Raw genomic sequence first — 12,664 nt, 5'->3', positions numbered from 1 at the left:
GGAGGGGGCTTGAGAAGTTTAACAAGGAAGAGAGAACATAGAGAAATGTAAGAACAGTTTTATATATATTATGTGTTTGTGTGTGTGTGTGTGTGTGTGTGTGTGTGTGTGTGTGTGTGTGTGTATTAATTTAAGGGAGGCAGGAAGGAGAGAGAGAAGCATCAATGATGAGAGAAATCAATTGGTTGCCTCCTGCATGCAGAGGCAGTTTTGACTAATTCAATTAGATGGCACAGCTACATAAAAGGAATCAGCAGAGAAAATGGAACACCAAATTTTTCTGACTAGGTTATTATTCACAACTTGCAATCCAAGAGGAGAAATCTGCTCAATCTGAGATAAGTTTGGTTTTGGAATTAAAGACTCAGAGGAGATAAAGCTGTCCAGACATGAAAACTTAGGGGAAGGCCATGATCCCAGTTCTTTGATGAAGAAATAGTCACCTTTTGTATCTTAAGTAATGGGAGTAGAAAATTAAACAGAGAGCATGAATCTGTAAGTGTAGACTCAGTTTCCGTAAATAACAAACTATGAAGTAGCAGTGTGATCTCCATCTTCATCAAGCAAACATGCTGAGTCTCAAACACAAGGCTTCCTCCTTACCTGTTTGAGGGCCAAATGGGGCATCTGGCAGCCCATTCTGTTGTGATTGCTGTAAAGGACTGCACACAGCAGATCTGTTTCTGCATTGTACTTATATGCATGTATATAAGTCCTTCGGTTGATCTCTTATCTCCCCCCTGGCTCTTCAGTGACAGGGTAACAAGCCAGCATTCTTTAAGTACAGCTGCAATATAAAGGTCTAAAGCAGAGAATTTTAATAAGACTTACTATGTATTTCTGCATTAAGTGTATTATATAAAAGGAAGGGAGAATCTTTCCTCGTTTTAAAGATATTTTATTTTATTTATTGATTTGAGCCGGGGGGGGGGAGTGCTGGGGTAGGGAGAAACATTGATTTGTTGTCCCACTTATTCATGCATTCACTGGTTGATTCTTGTTCGTGCCCCGACTGCAACCTTCGGATATTGGGATGATGCTCTAACCAACTGAGCGACCTGGCCAGGGCTCCTTGTCAGTTTTATTTTTTTTTTAATATATTTTATTGATTTTGTACAGAGAGGAAGGGAGAGAGACAGTTAGAAACATCGATCAGCTGCCTCTTGCACACCCGGTACTGGGGATATGCCTGCAACCAAGGTACTGTACATGCCCTTGACCGGAATCGAACTCGGGACCCTTCAGTCCCCAAGCCGATGCTCTATCCATTGAGCCAAACCGGTCTCGGCTCCTTGTCAGTTGTAAAGCAGCGTTTTTCAATCATTTTGATCTCATGGCACACATAAACTAATTACTGTGTCACACCAAAATATATTTTTTGCTGAACTGACCAAATAAATAGGTATGATTTTGATTCATTCACACCAGAAAGCTATTGTTAGGTTGCTTGTTGTCATTTTTTTTATTTGACAATCTAAAGGAAAAGAGGTCAGTGCCCATAAACAGTCAAGTAGTACATGTTTAAAAAATTCTTGTGGTCCTAGCCAGTTTGGCTCAGTAGACAGAGTGTCGCCCTGAGGACCAAAGGGTTCCTGGTTCGATTCTGGTCATGGGCACATACTCTGGCTGCAGGCTCCTGCCCAGCACTGTTTGAGGATCATACAAGAGGCAACCAACAGATGTGTTTCTCTGTTTCTTTCTGTCTTTCCCTCTCTCCTCCACTCTCCCTGAAAATCAACGGAAATATATTCTTGGTGAGAATTAACAACAACGACAAATATTCTTGTAGCATACTGATTGAAAATCACTGTTGTTGTTTTTTTTCTTTATTTTAATAAATTATCTGTGTACATATACGATTGCCCCACACACACATGCCCTCTCTCTCCAGAGTTTTGTGTCCATTGCTTGTACTTATATGCATGTATATAAGTCCTTTGGTTGATCTCTTATCTTCCCCAGATATCCCTACCCTCCCCACTGTAAATTGACAGTCTGCTTGTTGATTTACTATCTCTATATCTATTTTTTTGTTCATCAGTTTATAATGCTTTTTATTATCCATAAATGAGGTCATGTGGTTTTTCTCTTTCATTGACTGTCTTATTTCACTCAGCATGATGTTCTCCAATTCCATCCAGGTTACTGCAAATGATGAGAATTTCTTCTTTTTTATGGCAGCATAGTATTCCATTGTGTAGATGTACCGTGGTTTTTTTTTTATCCAATCATCTGCTGAGGATACCTAGGCTGTTTCGAAATCCTAGCTTTTGTCAATTGTGCTGCTATGAACATAGGGGTGCATATATCTAGTTACTTGGGATATATTCCTAGGAGTGGGAATACTGGGTCAAATGGGAGTTCCATTTTCAGTTTTTTGAGGAAGCTCCATACTGTTCTCCATAGTGGGTGCACCAGTCTACATTCCCACCAGCAGTGCACGAGGGTTCCTTTTTCTCCACAACCTTGCCAACACTTGTTTGTTGATTTGTTGATGTTGGCCATTTTGACAGGTTGAGATGGTACTGCATAGTTGTTTTGATTTGCATCTCTCAGATAGTGATTTTGAGCATATTTCCATGTGCCTCTTGGCCTTCCTTCTCTCTTCTTTTGAGAATATTCTATTTAGATCCATTGCCCATTTTTTAATTGGCTCATTTATCTTACTTTTTAAATTGTATAAGCTGTCTATAGATGTTGGAGATTAAACCTTTATCAGTGATAACATTTGCAAATATGTTCTCCCACACAGTGGGCTTTCTTGCTGTTTTGTTGATGGTTTCTTTTGCTGTAAAAAAGCTTTTTATTTTGATATAGTCCCATTTGTTTATTTTCTCTTTAGCTTCCATTGCCCTAGGGGTAGTATCAGTGAAGAAGTTCTTTTGGAATATGTCTGAGATTTTGCTGCCTGTGGATGCCTCTAGTATTTTTATGGTTTCCCATCTGATGTTTAAGTCCTGTATCCATTTTGAGTTTATTTTTGTGTATGGTGTAAGTTGGTGATCTAGTTTCATTCCTTTGCACGTATCTGTCCAATTTTCCCAACACCATTTATTGAAGAGACTGTCTTGACTCCATTGTATGTTCATGCCTCCTTTGTCAAATACTAATTGATCATAGTGATTTGGGTTGATATCTGGATTCTCTATTCTATTCCATTGATCTATTTGTGTGTTCTTGTGCCAGTACCGGGATATTTTGAGGACAGTGGCTTGGTGATACAGCTTGAAATCTGGTATTGAGATCCCTCCTACTTTACTCTTCTTTCTCTGGATTGCTGTGACTATTCGTGGTCTTTTATTGTTCCAAATGAATTTTTGGAGAGTTCTTTCTAGGTCCGTGAAATATGCCGTTGGTATTTTAATGGGGAATTCACTGAAACTATAAATTGCTTTGGGAAGTATGGACATTTTAATGATGTTGATTCTACCAATCCATGAACATGGTATGTTCTCCCATCTGTTTACATCTTCCTCTATCGCTTTTTTCAGTGTCGTGTAGTTTTCCGCATATAGGTATAAACCTCCTTAAGTTTATTCCTAGGTATCTTAATTTTTTTGGTACAATGGTAAATGGGATTGCCTTTTTAGTCTCTGTTTCTGTAAGTTCCCTATTGGTGTATGGAAATGCCACAGATTTCTTGGCGTTAATTTTGTATCCTGCTATGTTACCAAATTCATTTATTAAGTCTATTAGTATTTTGAAGGAGTCTTTGGGTTTTTTTTATGTACAATATCATGTCATCTGCAAATAAGGATAACTTCTTCTTTTCCAATTTGGATGCCTTTTATTTCCTCTTCTTGTCTAATTGCAATGGCTAGTACTTCCAGTGCTATGTCAAAAAGGAGTGGTGAGAGTGGGCATCCCTGTCCTGTTCCTGTTCTTAGAGGGAATGGTTTTAATTTTTGCCCATTGAGTATGATGTTGGCTGTGGGTTTATCATATATAGCTTTTATTATGTTGAGGTATGATCCTTGTACTCCCACCTTGTTGAGAGTTTTTATCAGGAAAGGGTGTTGGATTTTATCAAATGCTTTTTCTGCATCAATTGATATGACTATATGATTTTTATCTTTCAATTTGTTTATGTGATGTATCATGTTTATTGATTTGTGGATATTGTACCATCCTTATATTCCTGGAATAAATCCTACTTGGTCATGGTGTATGATCTTTCTGATGATCTGCTGGAGCTGAATTGCTAGAATTTTGCTGAGGATTTTGGCATCTATGTTCATGAGGGATATTGGCCTGTAATTCTCTTTCATTGAGTTGTCTTTATCTGTTTTGGTATTAGGGTGATGCTGGCTTCATAGAAGGAGCTTGGAAATGTTCCTTCGTCTTGAATTTTTTGGAATAGTCTGAGGAGGATTGGATTTAGTTCTTCCTTGAATGTTTGGTAAAACTCTCTGTGAAGTCATCTGGCTCTAGGCTTTTGTTTGCTGGAAGCTTTTTGATGACTGTTTCAATTTCTTCCCAAGTCACTGGTCTATTGAGATTTTTAGATTCTTCCTGATTGAGTTTTGGAAGGTTGTATTTTTCTATGAATATGTCCATTTCCTCCAGGCTGTTCAGTTTTTTGGAATAGAGTTGTTCGTAATAGTTTATTACAATCCTTTGTATTTCAGCAGGGTCTGTTGTTATTGCACCACATTCATTTCAGATTTTGTTTATTTGAGTCCTCTCTCTTTGTTTCTTGGTTAGCCTGGCTAGAGATTCATCAATCTTGTTTATCCTTTAAAAAACCAGTTTTGGTTTTGTTGATCTTATGTATTGTTTCTTTGGTCTCTATGTTGTTTATCTCCGCTCTGATTTTTATTATTTCCTTCCTTCTGCTTACACTGGGTTTTTCTTGTTGCTCTTTTTCTAACTCTTTGGAGTTGTACAGTTAGATAATCTGTTATAATTTTTTGGTTTTTTGGAATAGGCTTGTGGAGATATGAACTTCCCTCTCAAAACTTCTTTTGCTATGTCCCCTAGATTTTGGATTGTTGTATTTTAATTTTCATTTGTTGCCAGGATGTTTTTTATTTCTTCCTTGATTTCTCTGGTAACCCAGTCCTTGTTTAATAGCATGCTGTTTAGTCTCCATGTGTTGGATTTCTTTGGATTATTTTTATTGTAGTTGATTTCCAGTTTTATGCCACTATGATCTGAGAAGATGCTTGATATGATTTCTATCTTCTTGAATTAGAAGGGACTGTGCCTATGTTCCAACATGTGGTCGATCTTCGAGAATGTCCCATGTGCACTTGAGAATAATGCATATTCTGTGGCTTTGGGGTTAAATGTTCTGAAGATGTCAATTAATCATCTGGTCTAGTGAGTCATTTAGGATTGATGTTTCTTTGCTGATTTTTGGTTTCGATGATTTGTCCAAAGGTGACAGTGGGGTATTAAAATCTCCTACTATGATTATATTGGTATTAATCTCTCCCTTAATGTCCTCCAGACGTTTTTTTGGGAAATTTTTTTTTTTTTTTTTTTTTTTTTTTATGTACCATATTTTCGGGCATATAAGACGACTTTTGAAATGAAAAAAAGTCAACCGAAAATTGGGGGCAAAAGACCAAAATTGCACAAAAATTGCCTGCAGATCTTGTCGGCAAAGTAAGTCTTTTCTTTGAAGTGGGGGGTAGTCTTATACAGCGAATATAGGCCTAAATCTATGTTTTCACTGTAAAACATACAATTAAAATATACGCCAGAAAATACGGTATTTGGGTGCTCCTGTATTGGGTGCATATATGATTACCAGGGTTATATCTTCTTGTTGGATTGCTCCCTTTAGTATTATGAAGTGGCCTTCATTATCTCTTATGTCCTTCACTTTGATATCTAATTTGTCAGATATAAGTATTGCTACCTCAACTTTGTTTTTTTCATTTCCATTCGCCTGGAAAACCTTTTCCATCCCTTCACCCTCAGTCTGTGTACGTTGTTTTTTTTTGTTTGTTTCTTTTTCTTTTTTTTTCTGAAGTGTTTTTCTTGTAGACAACAGATATATGGGTCTTGTTTTCTTATCCAATCTGTTACCCCATGTCTTTTGATTAGAGCATTGAATCCATTTACATTTACAATTATTATTTATAGGTACTTATTTGACACCATTTATATTCTATACCCCTGTGTTCCTTCTTCCCTTCCTATTTCTGTATTTTTACAGTAGACCCTTTAGAATTTCTTGCATTGCTGGTTTGGTGGTGATAAATTCCTTTAGTTTTTTTGATCTGTGAAGCCCCTGATTTCACCTTCAATTTTAATTGATAGCCTTGCTGGGTATAGTATTTTGGATTCAGACCCTTCCTTTGCATGACTTTGTATATTTCATTCCATTCCCTTCTGGCCTAATGAGTTTCTGTTGTGAAATCAGTTGCTAGTCTGATGGGAGTTCCTTTATATGTAACTTTCAGTCTCTCTCTGGCCGCTTTTAAGATTCTGACTTTGTCGTTGATTCTTCCAATTTAATTATAATATGCCTTGGCTTTGGGGATTCATTTTGCTTGTGACTCTGCAAGCATCTTGGACTTGTGTGGGTTTTTTCTTCTCTATCTCGGGCAACTTTTCTGGCATTATTTCTTGAAATACGTTTTCAATGTCTTCCTCAGTTTCCTTTCCTTCTGGAACCCCTATTATTCTAATATTGTTTTCTTTTTTATTGTCCCAAAACTCCCGCAGGCTCTCCTCCTGCTTTTTAATTTTTTTTTCTTCTAGAAGCTGCTCTAATTGGGTATTTTTTTTTCCCATCTTGTCTTCTAGCTCACTTATGCTGTCCTCTGCTTCTTCTAGTCTGCTCTTGATGCTTTCTATTGAGTTCTTCTTACTAGCAATGTCATTTTTCATTTCTTCTTGGTTCTTCTTCATTTCTTCTTGGTTCTTACTCATATTTTCAAATTTGTCTTCCATTCTTTTTAGCCATCTCATGACCATTTCTCTGAGTTCTTGCTCTGGTAAGTTGCTTGCCTCTAACTCGTTTACTTTCTTTTCTGGTGATGCCTGCTTTTCTTTCATTTTTGAGCTGTTTTTTTGTCTCCCCATGGTCTCTCATTTCAGGATGCCTGGTTATGTAGATCTCGCTCTCCTGCGTTGATTTAAAATAAAACACAACCAGGTACAACATACTGAACAGGGCACTGAACAGAAATGTATTTGAGATATTAATAACGTGTTTCCCCGAAAATAAGACATCCTCCAAAAATAAGATCTACTTACAAATTTCCTTCTGAGTGAAATATAAGGCATCCCCCCGAAAATAAAGCACCCCCCCCCCAGGCTAAACATGAGATTTGATCCACTGATTCTGAAAGAAATGGAGTCACAAGAAATTCACCAGGAAATTCAGGAATTGGATTGTTATGATGATGTTCCAGAAGATGATGACATGATTGTCATTGAATAAATGAGTAAATTCTTCATACTGTAGGATTTATAGTTTGTCTGGTTTATGTGGATAACTACCGTACAACCGTACTGTATACAGGTAATAAATTTCCTTTATTTTCATTTTACAATAAATGTGTACCAAATTCTTCTTCATGGAAAAATAAGACATCTACTGAAAATAAGACCTAGTGCATCTTTGGGAGCAAAAATTAATATAAGACACTGTCTTATTTTTGGGGAAACAGGGTAACCTCCAATAAAGGTGACCACTAGGGAAAGGCAAATTAGGGGATATGAGAGAAAGAAGAGTAAATAAAGAGGGAGGGAACAGAAGAAAAAATAGGAAAAAAATAAATTTTTAAAAAAGGAGTGTCAAAATGAAATTGGGATATGGAGAGAATAAGAGAGAGAGAGAGAGAGAGAGAGAGAGAGAGAGAGAGAGAGAGAGAGAGAGAGAGAAGAAATAGACTTAGAGAGAAAAGGGGAAAAAACTATATATATAGGGAGAGAATTTCAATAGAACCACCACTAGCCCCAGAAAATGCTGGTAATAGTACCTGGAGAATAATATAATCTACAACACCCACTAATATCATACAAAGGAAGGAAAAACATAAGTTAAAACAAACAAACAAAAACAAAGCAAATAAAAAAATACCAAGCAACAGCAACAACAACAAATAAGCAAAATAATCTCACTTAAAAGCATAAAATACAATATAATCAACATTCACACAAACAGCATCAAAAGGACAGAGAGGAAAACAATTTTATTTGTTTGTTTTGCTAGTTAATACAGATCCGAGAGCGATATCTATGCCCTTGGCACAGGGCATTAGAAGTTAGATATATAAGTAGGGTAGAAATTTTAACAGCGGGGAGATAGAAAGAGTAGGGGAAATCTAAAGCAGGAAAGAGTTAAGATAAACAGGATAGCAAAAGGGAAGAGAGTGATGGTGTAAAGGTCGTGTTGAGATAGGGCTAAACAATGCTGAAGGAAAAATGAAAATAGAATGAAGAACACCAATTCCAATGTAAATAAAGAGAAAATAAAATGGCACTTAAGAAAAAAAAGTTGAAATAGCAGTAGTGATAATGATGAATGAACCTAAAAATGTAACAATTAAAATGTCAAAATCAAGTGAGGAAAAAATTCATTTCTTAATTAAATGTGAAAAAAATGGAAACAAAATAAAAAATAAAAAAATTAGCAAAAAAAGTGCAGTTGTGAAGGCCATTCATTTCTTCCGTTATTCTATTTGGCACACCTGTTTATCAGTTGAGACAGTATTGCAATTCCTTATTCTGCTGCACCTCAGTGTTGTAAACTAGTCCTTAATTTTAAGATGGCTATTTCTTAGTTTCTTGGTTTTTGACTAAATAAATCTAGTAATAAACACAGTCAGATTGTACTCCAGCCCCTAGGTGGCAGTGTTTCTGGATTGATGTCCCCGTCTTTTTGGCTGCTCTAGCCTTCTTTTTCTATGGCACTCAATACCGTTTTTGCCTTGGAGCCAAATCCCTTATGTTTTCTCCCCGCTCAGCTTCTCAGCTTCCAGAAAAGCAGTTCCCCCCACCCCTTCTCTCAGGGCCAGCCAATCTGGGTGATCTCTCCTTTGTAATCAGAAGCAAAGGGTTGCAGGGGAACCAGCCTACGTGCACAATGGGCTAGTCTGTGCACACACTTACAAACAGACTGCATACCTTTCCAACCCCTATGTTCTCCCTCCATGTCTGATCAGAATGGGTTGCTCCCTAGAGAACCCCACTTTTAGCAACTTTGAAGACCCCCATCCACTCTCAAATCACAACAGACCAACAGCGGGGGGCTTCTGTGGACACAGATTTCCATGGCCCAAGCGTGCGCTTTTGTGTCTGCCACCACAGTGGCCACAGCTTCTGCTGCCACAGCTACTGCACCTGCCGTCTCCGCTGCCAGGACACAGACACCCCACATTATCCCCAGCAAAATCCAAACTTTCTGTGGAATCCGCATGTCCGCACTGGTTGGGGCCTCACAGCTGCTCAGTGGTCTCCACAGTTGTGGTTTTTTCAGGTCTCAGATAAGATCCCCAGTTGCAGCTCTGATGTGGTTGTGGGAGGCAGCAGGTACAAGTGTTTTCCTTGCCTCCATCTTCCCAGCTCTCTCCCCAAGTCAGTCCTCCTTGTCTAACCGATTTATTGATCCCACACTTGCCTTCTATTTTCAGAACAGTGAGCTGATATCCTAGGAACTTCCAAATGAACCTGTGGGTTTTACATATTTGATCTGTTTCAATAAATTGCTCCCATTATTTGCTCTTATATTCTTGCCAAATTTGGGCCAGTAGGCACCTCTTCAAGTCCATTCATGCATTCTTGCTTTCGGGGCAGAACAGTACCTCTCAGGCTCATCTGAAACACTTCTTTCCCCAGACCTAGATTTGGTTATTTGTCTGAGGAGCCCTATTCTTCAGTACGTTCTCGAGAACAGGTGTCTATCCAGTTGTCCAGGCACTCACAGAGTAGCAATCATAGCCTATTTCTCCCCTTAGAGTGCGAGAGTTCCTTCTCAAAAATTGCTGTTTTAAAGGAACCAAAAACAAATACATAATTAGCCTTAATTCTAAGGATATAATTAATAAATATGTAAGAAGTTGGAAAACAGTGACAGATTATATAGTCTAAAACTCAAGAGAATGTCTGTTAAACAAGTGTGTGTACCTGCATCATATTTTATCACAATTTTAATAATCTTTCACAGGAGTACTTTGCAGTCAGTCATTTCGTGCACACTTACCCCTTTAGTAACTTGAAGGTGGGACACATGTTGTATTGTGTACTTCTCTGAATCCCCCCTTTTGTTACGCACAAAATGCAAGACAGACTAGATAAATTCATGCACTAAAAGCCAAATATACTGCCTTTCAGTACCACTTTAAATAAGAACATATTAAGAAAAGAAAAACTCGCATGGAAACTGGAAATTGCTTGGTGAGTGCCTGACTGAACACGGGCTCAGCCGGAGATAACGTTCCCAAGTGGAAAGAGCTATCTATGTGTTCTGTATGGCTCACAGGGTAGCACTAGCCTCCTGTATGGTGTTTACACAACATGGAGGACCTGCTTTTGTCCCACCTACCTGAAGCCAGGATGGGTTGCCTTGGGGATGGAGAATGAGCTGGTATATTTCCAGTTAAGGAATCCTTTTAAGGAATTTATGAATAGAGGAAAAAAGAAGAGGATCTGCAAACTGCATAGGACAGATGAATTTGCAAGAGGATGTGATGATTAGATGGGTTAAAAACATATTAATAACAACAGATATCAGTTAAGTGTTTGTTTACTGTAGCAGGCACTGCTCCAAATGCTTTACCTATGACATTAACTCTTTCCTTCCTCATCAGAGCACTAAATGCCAGGGACTCTTTCTATCCCTGTTTGAAATTGTGTCCAAGTCAAAAAGACTGGAGACTTTCCCGTACGCAGCAAGACTTTTTGAAACATTCAATACCTGACTTTTAATCAGGGGCACCTACCTCTTTTCCCTTAGATTCTCAAATTAAAAAAATAAATAAATAAATAAATGACAACAGCCAACAAAACAATAGCTATCTGGTGTAAATGAATCAAAGTTATACTTTTTTTTTTTTTTTTTTGGTCAGATTGGCTAAAACATTTTTTGGAGTGCTGCAACATTTTAGTAATTAGTTTATGTGTCCCAGGAGATGAAAAGGGTTGAAAATTGCTGTGTTAGACAATTCCCAGCAAAGGGAAGCCCCAGAACACAAACTTTGGCAATCTGGCCCTTGAGCCAAGCTCCTAATTATTATGCCCTACTGCCTAAAAATGGCAATACCATCAGACATTGACAATACACCCTAATTTAAGAGCACTTTCCCAATACTAGATTTACATTTTTCCTCTTTCTAAATGTATGTATTTTTATTGATTCCGGAGAGGGAGAGAAACATCAATGATCAAAGATAATCATCGGTCAGACACCCACACTGGGGATGGAACCCACAACGCAGGCATGCGCCCTCATCAGAATTGAACCATGACCTCCTAGTCACCAGTCACTGAGCCAGGCTGGCTGGGCCCCAGGACTAGACTTAACAAGTGATCACCTCCTAAGTTACTTAAATGCCTATTCACTATGTGGTACACCTGAAACTAATACAATATTGTATGTCAACTGTAATTACAAAATAGAAGTCATTTGAAAACTAATCGCTTATTACATATTCTGCCACGTATTTTTTCCAAGTTTGTTTTTAACTACTAGTATAAATACTGATGTTTGACGGATTGAATTTTAAACTTATGTGTTTAAAAAAAAAAAAAAAAAAAACCTTGTTTATGTACTGTCTTAAATATATTCAATGACCTTACGTTTAAACCTAATAAGACAGTATTATGCGGTTATTCATTCTGCATGCGTTGCTTGATGCTTATTATATGCCAGGCACTGTACTAGTTTCTGGGCATCTAGTGATGACTAGAGTCACACAGGGTGATCATAGAGCAGAACATTGAAAACTGAAACTGCCTCGGAAAACCTAGATTAACTGCTGTAATTAGACATCTTAGCTTGTTGGGTATTAGAAAACAAAAAAAGATCCCAGCATCATTAGATGCTCCCATGAACCAGTTCCTGGGAGGGAGGACTAACCCCATCTTACAAATGAGAAGCAGAGGCCAGAAGAGCTGGGGTCCGCCAAGAGCCCTGGGATCCCCCAGGGCTCCCAGCGGAGGCAGGAAGCCAACAGAAGGGTAACAGGGTTCCTGGGCGCGCCTGCCCCCTCTGCACAATGGGGGCGGGGCATTGGGGTTGGTGGGGCTCTGGCAACACCTGGGTTCCCGGAGGGCGGGGAAGCCACAGGACCTCCTGGGCCCCTGGGGAAACTCAGAGCTCAGGCTGCCTGGTGCACTGCTGGCTCAGGAAGTCCCGCCCCCGGGCAGAACTGGTCTCCACATGTTGTGCCTCACTCACCCAGGCTGTGCCAGGGTCCAGCACATTCACCTTGCCGGGGCTCCCCGACATTGGGATTGTCACAGGGTTCCAAGGCTCCAGGTGGCTCAGCACCTCAGCCATCTTGCCAGGCAGGGATGGGACAGCAGAGGCAAGGCAGGGAGCAGCGTAGGCGGGGCTTAGGGGGAGGCGGGTAAGCCGGTGGAGGGGGGGGCTGAGGGAGGCAGGTCAGGGAGAGGCTGGGCGGGGCTGAAAGGTGGGGGAGGGGCTGAGGGAGGCGGGGCTGGGCGGGACCTGCAGAGGCACAGCAGGAGGGGAGCTGAGACC

The 12,664-nt window shown here is 39.3% G+C and overlaps 1 pseudogene across 1 annotated transcript in view; it reads right to left on the bottom strand.

Annotated features, from left to right (window-relative positions):
• Positions 1–12,460, bottom strand: part of LOC311615131 (nucleolus and neural progenitor protein-like) — a 63,741-nt pseudogene extending 51,281 nt beyond the window's left edge. Inside the window, exons 1-2 of the transcript XR_014797032.1 lie at positions 12,359–12,460; positions 604–693 (exon numbers count right to left, since the gene is read on the bottom strand). The product of XR_014797032.1 is annotated as a nucleolus and neural progenitor protein-like (transcript). The remainder of the gene's footprint in view (positions 1–603; positions 694–12,358) is intronic.
• Between the last annotated feature and the right edge of the window lie 204 nt (positions 12,461–12,664).

Source organism: Pipistrellus hanaki (genome assembly GCF_964339955.1).
Source record: "Pipistrellus hanaki genome assembly, chromosome: 2".
Taxonomy (NCBI): Eukaryota; Metazoa; Chordata; class Mammalia; order Chiroptera; family Vespertilionidae; genus Pipistrellus; species Pipistrellus hanaki.
The sequence above is the reverse complement of the archived record's forward strand: the minus strand, read 5'-3'. Positions and strand labels throughout refer to the sequence as shown.